Source organism: Mustela putorius, unplaced genomic scaffold (assembly GCF_011764305.1).
Source record: "Mustela putorius furo isolate JIRA1106 unplaced genomic scaffold, ASM1176430v1.1 tig00003972_pilon_pilon_pilon, whole genome shotgun sequence".
NCBI lineage: Eukaryota > Metazoa > Chordata > Mammalia > Carnivora > Mustelidae > Mustela > Mustela putorius.
Window position 1 is genome coordinate 26,118,976 of NW_025422115.1, and position 6,664 is coordinate 26,125,639.

Sequence of the window (6,664 nt, forward strand, 5' to 3'; positions counted from 1 at the left end):
ACCCTTGACGCTTGTCTTGGCAATGATTTCCTCCATGGGACACCAAGAGCCCAGGCGGCAGACACCAGAACAACCCAGCGAGACGACCCCAGACTACAGAGCTCAGCAGAGGCCACTGTCCGTACAGGAAGTCATCTGCAGGATGCAAACACACAGCCACAGACCATGTCTCTGATGGGGGCGAATATCCAAAACCCACGAGGAACACATACAGCTCAACAGCGAAGAAATAAATAATCAAATTTAAAAACGTGCAAAGGGGGTGCCTGGGTGGCTCAGTCATTAAGTGTCTGCCTTCGGCTCGGGTCATGATCCCGGGGTCCTGGGACTGAGCCCCGCACGGGGCTCCCTGCTCAGCGGGGAGACGGTTTCCCCCTCCCACTCCACCTGTTTGCGTTCCCTCTCTCGCTGTGTCCCTGTCAAATAAATAAAATCTAAATAAATAAAAATTAAAAAATAAAATAAAAATGTGCAAAGGACCTGAACAGACCCATTTTCAAAGAAGACGTACAAACGGCCAACAGGTCTGTGAAAAGATGCTCCACGCCACTCATCAGCAGGGAAATGCAGATCAAAACCACAGTGAGACCCCACCTCACGCCAGTCAGAACGGCTGGAACTGACCAGTCAGGAACGACAGACGCTGGCGAGGATGCGGAGAAAGGGGGACCCTCCCGCACCGTCGGCGGGGACGCAGGCTGGTGCGGCCACTCTGGACAACAGCACGGAGCTCCCTCAGAAAGCTGACAAGAGAGCTGCCTACGACCCAGCAATCGCTCTGCGGGTATTTCCCCCAAAGATGCGGACGCCGTGGCGCGAAGGGGCCCCCGCACCCGCCGCCCATCGCTGGGAGCCACCCCGCCGTCACTGGCACCCCCTCCCTGTGCCCCGAACAACTCTGAGGCCATAAAAGGGGCAGCATGTGAAATGTGGTGAAACGCGTTTTTTTCCAAGATACCTTGTTAAAGAAGAAAAATGAAGTGACCACAATGCATCCTGGGTTTTTAAAAAAAAAGAACAGTAAAATTCATGAAGTTCGGAGGTGGCGGGGGGCACAGTCCGGTGAGCACCTGACTCTCGGCTTCAGCTCGGTCACCGTCGTAGGGTCATGGGGTCGAGGCTTCTGCCTCTCGTACCTAGAGAGAGAGCTCAGAACTCAGTTTCAGAGTCAGAAGAGCCAGGACTGTACGGCCAGGACAGGGGAAGACTTACTTTTTCCCTCTACCTTCCTGGACGTTGAGTTTGTGTTAAGTGCTCATATTCCTTACGCAGATACAGATGAAAACTGTAAAAGGCACCAGGTATCGAATGGTGAACCCTCACCGAGTTTCTTCTGCCCTTTTCCAGGGGCTCTTAAACGGGGATGACAGCCCTCACCTTCTGGCCTCACAGACCCTTTAGAGGCTGATGGTGACAACTGTCCTCTTCCACAGGGGTCCCTCCCTGAAGCCCGGACTCACGCCTCACACGGCACTGGGCCCCAACCTTCCCCACCTGCTCCCGCAACAGCTCCCAGTTCAGCAGATGAGCACCGCACCCTCCCCGGTGCCTGGACCCCTCCCACATCCCACCTCCAACCATCGGCAAATGCCCAGCCCCCATAGCCGAGCAGACACGGAAAGCAGAGAGCCCTGGGCGGCCTCCTCACCTCCGAGTCCACACCCCCACCCCTGCTGGGAGCACAGCCCTTCTTCCCCTGTCCTGGTCGTACAGTCCTGATTCTTCTGACTCAAACTCTGCTTGGCAGAGTCAATGCAGAGGGACAAATGGAAATGGGTGGGGATGACATGTGCTACTGTCACAGTGATAACAGAGACAGGGTGTCCATGCAGCCTCCAGGGCATCGCCCCTGGGAGACCTCGTGCTTACGGCAGACCAACTGTCAGACCTCGCCTGGCCTTGGGATCAGGGCTCCCATCACCAGCAACAGGACAGACTAACATCGTGCACCCCGGGCACGGCACTTGGAAGACGCACACCGCTCCTATAATTCCAGCCCCAAATGCAAAACCTCACACCAGTCCCAAGGAAGAATCACAATCTCTACAAAACAACCACCTCCGGAGAAACGTCCAGACCACAAAAGACGGCGAAAGGCTGGGGCATCGCAGATTCTTGGACTAAAAGCCACATGTGCGTATATGTGGATCTATGAGCAGCGAAAGGAGAAACGTGGCCATGGGCTATCAGGAACGTGGCATCCAGGCCAAGAGTCCTGGTTTCATGAGTCACAAAGTACACGTTCTAGGAAGCCGAGGCTAAGGGGTCAAGGGTCGAGAGCTCCGTGAGTTCCACTCGCTCCCAGACGGCTCAGACTTCGGTTCACTTACGCCGTGAACTAAACGGGACAAGACGTTAGAAATTGAGAATCTAGATGAAGAGTACACAAAAGTCCTTCGCACTATGTTTCCGACTTCAGTGTAAATTTGTTTGAAATTATACCAAAGTAAAGACAAAAAAGGCATCAGCCAACACCCCCCCCCCCACTCCACCAGGCCTTCCTCACCCAGAGAATTTCCTGCGGCTCAGTCCTTGCCCTCCACGGCTCTCTGCCATCCCCTCTGGAACGCTCCGGACACCCTCCCCAGCATCACTCTGGAGAGCGGCGCTCAAGGCGTCCGGGGGCTCAGGTTAACACTTACCCAAAGAGAACTTAATACCCAGATACAGGCCCACAAGGACCCCGCCCAGGGGCCCTTCCCCTCAGCCAGAAAGTGACACCCTGGCCTGGGAGCATGGAGGCCACGGAAGTGGGAGGGTCCCAGATTTGCCTGGGGGCAGGGACACAGCCTTAGGAGGGCCCATGGGGCCATCCCACCTGACATGGGGGCCAGGAAGGGGGATGTCTCCCCCAGGAAAGGTCTACACAGCCGGGTGATCCCAGCTGCTCTTTCCACCCTGACCCTAGGGGGGCTCTACCCCACCCTCCGTGCACCCCCACCCCACACTTGGAACTCTTCCTGGAGCCCCCAGACCAGGCCCTGAGCCCCTGGAGAGTGAGCTTTGCAGAGCTGATGAGGTCGGTCACTGTGAAGATTGAGGACAATCCCAAAAGCCCCCAGTACATCCCCAGAAAAGGGGAGAGGAACTGGCCAGCCTCACTGGGGGCAAGGCTTCCTGCAGCTGGGTCAGACCTCTCCCAGCCAGGGGCCAGGTGGAGGGCGTGTCTGTTCTCCCAACAGAGGGAGGAGTCGCTCCTGTTGCTCGACTGGCGCTCTTGGGGGAGCTACAGACCCAGCTTAGACCCCCAGCCTCCCACCTGGACCTCACCACTCTGTTTGACTGGACATCGTGTGTGCTGTCAAGTGGGCTGTACCCACCTTGGCCCAACCTCCTGGGGCAGAGACGGAAGGAAGCTGAAGCCACCAAGGAGGAGGCAGGTTGAAGGGTGGAAAGAGCTCCTCTGAGGCCAAAGTCCTGGGTCTCCTCTGGGGAAACAGTCGTGGCCAGAGGCTCAAGTCCATATGCCTGACCTCTGGGCCTCCATCCTCAGCACGCAGCCGGCCTGCCTTGTCACTTCCCAGGCAGGTCCAATCCCCGGCCACACCTCTGGTGCGGTCAGAGGGCCCGGTGGTGGAAAGGTGAGTTCAGGACAAGGAGCCCTGACTGCACAGCAGGCGCTGGGGAGACACAGGAAGTCCCCTGCAATCCAGAAAGGTAGAATGTGGATCACAGTGTCACGGCAAAGGTCAGGAGAGCAACTGGGGCTGACCCACAGCCGAACCTTCCGAAAGTCCGGGCTTCCCAGCAGCTGACACGGGAGCAGGAGCTGAGCCCTACCTCACACCACACCAAACTGACTCCCCGTGGGTCATCTCGGTGTCAAAGCCCAACTGTAAGGCTTCTACAAGAACACGGAAGAAATCCTCACAGCCTCGGGGTAGGCAAACATCCCTCTGTGCGAACATGGGGACGCCTGGGCCTTTGGCTCAGGTCACGATCCCAGGGTCCTTGGTACAAGTCCCAGGTCGGGCTTCCTGCTGCTCAGAAAGCTTCTCCCTCTGCCTCTGCTTGTGTGCTCTCTCCATCAAACAAACAAACAGTAATAACAATAATAAATAATAAGTAAACAAAATCTTTTTAAAAATGAGCAAAATATTTGAACAGACCCTTCATATAGGACACGACGCACACACACTCGCGCACCACCACCGCCGGTCACCGGGGAAGTGCAAACCCAGTGAGACGCCGCGTTTGAGAAGATGAACGGCAGGGCCCTGGGGAGGCCGCGGAGCGACCCCACGGTACAGGTGGGGGTTGAGATGGTGCAGCCGGCCCGGTGCTCCCGACGCAGTTCAGTGAGTGTCTGCGTGAGCCGGCGGCTGGAGGCGTCTTCCCGGGCAAGCCACGCGCTTCTTCATTCTCGGGTGCGCGTGTGCGTATTATGTGCGCATGTGTGTCCATGCGCACGCATGTGTGCATGTGTGTGTGCGCGCGTGCACGTGAGCGGGGAGACGGATAGAGACTCTCCAGCACGTAGCCTGAGGCGGGTCTCGATCTCATGACCCTGAGATCAAAACCTAAACTGGAGCCAAGAGCCGGGTGCTCAGCCGACCACACCCGGGAGGGCGTCCTGCGTCTTCCTTCTGAAGGACGCCTGGGCCGGGGGACGCCTCCTGCTGGCTGCAGGGGTGGGAGCTGTCCCTGTACTGGGGCCTGCGGGGCACGGCGGCTTCGCTCACTGTAGCCCAAAACTGGAAACAGCACTAACGTTCACGGTCGCCACGAGATAAAGGGACTCTGGCGTGTGTGTATAATGACCTGCCGCTCAGGACGGCCCCGCACAGCTGGCACGCTCACGACAGCGTGGCTGGACCCCAGGCCCGTTCTGCAGAGGGAGAGCAGCCAGGTCCCAAAGGGTACTTAACGCATGACCCATGTAGACAAAGTCCAGGAGCAGAGAAGGTGTTACCACACCAGGCCAGTGGCACACGAGTTCATCCCGCTCTCTTGGTGCAGGCATCCTGAGCAGCGGGAAGTCACGAGGAATTCGACCTAGAAACCCACAGGTCCTGGCCGAGGGCACAGCAAACCCGTTTTGCAGAAAAGCCTCCCACTGGGCCGTTGCAGCCGACAGGAGACCAGTGGATGGGCCCCTCCCCAGGTCTGGCCCCTTCGGCCACCAGAGAGAGAGAGGAGGACCCAGACGCGGCTTAGAGCGAGAGAAGCTGAGGAAGACACAGCAAGTCCTGCACCACGCGGCTGCACGAGAAAGGGCCCCAACCTCCGCGCAATGAAGCAACCGTTTCCTCTGCTCCTGTGGGCGGCAGGTCGGGAACCGGAACTGGGGCCAGCTCCACGAAGTCCGGCGCCGCAGCTGAAGATCCGTGCTCTGTGGCGGGCGTCATCAGGGGCCCTGCCCTCCAGGTCCAGCACATGGGCTGGGGGCTGGACCCACAGCGGCTCCTCGAGGACCTGTCTCTACGTGCACATGGTCTCCCCAGCCGGCAACCCGGGCTGCAGCCCCGGCGCGTCCGCAAGACAAGGGAGCGCGGCGGGTGGGACCACTCTCGCCTTTGCTGTCAGACGCGTGGCTTCTGCCGCGTCCCGCCGGGAAAGGGGAGTCCCTAAGGCCAGCCCAGAGCAGAGGGAGCAGAGTCCGTCTCCAGCTTCAGTGTCACAGAATCTGTGGACGTTTTCAAGCCACCACACAGAAGAGAGCTCCGTCATCGCCACGGCAGGGAAGAGGGAGGAAAAGACGAGCAGGGCGACCCCGAAGCAAGCACGGGTCCCAACAACCCCTGTCCAGCCCTTCAGCCTCCAGGACAGCTTGGTAAAAGCCTGAACCCAGACGTTCCCGTCATGACAACAAACGTGAAAGGACTGCATTTATCACGACATCGGGAATCGGAGGCTGGAGTTTGGCCCAAGACGGACACAGCTACTGGCTGCCCAGGGACGCACCAGAGCACAAAAGCACAATATGGTCAAAATAAAAAAGGGCGATGTGCGCCGGGCAGCTACCCACCAAGAATAAATAAATGCTGCCATAGCGATCACGTCAGACAATCTGGAATTAAAGGCAAAATAAAGAAAGCCACCCACGAAATAAACAGCTGTAGGAAGGAACGGTGCTTAGCAAAAGAGGGAACCCTGCACAAGGGTGTTCTTGAAGCTGTTTCGACTGGGATCTGCCATCCCGAAACCATTATTGTCACCGTGCTGCTTCTGGCATGTGTGGTGCCCCGGGCAGGGCTCGGGGGAGCCGCAGGTGCTACGGGAGGCTTCGGGGCGGTGCCGACAGCGAGACGCTGCGATGACCTAGCAAACGTCTTTCTGTGCTTGTCCAGATCCACAGGATCCACACCACCAAGAGGGACCCTACTGCCCGCTGTCCACCGATGGTCTCTCCGGGTCGTCTGCTGAGCAGTGATGCCGCCTGGACCCCCTCATGTCCCCTCTGCCCCTGGAGGGAGCTGTGCCCCTCGTTAACATCACTGTGACAGCTTTGCCTCCCGACACTTCTTGCCGGTGGCTCCTGGGACCCACGACAAAGCTGCCAGCAGGAGCCTCCAAGCTCAGGGAACGGACCTGCCCAGGGCAGGCACCCACTGCCCCACAGCTGAGGCACAGGAGTAGATGGCGACTGGGGACAGGGGTCTCCATGGAGGGCCCTACCCCTCCCCACACACCTCCCCGAGAATGAGCCCTTGGTATGGGGGGT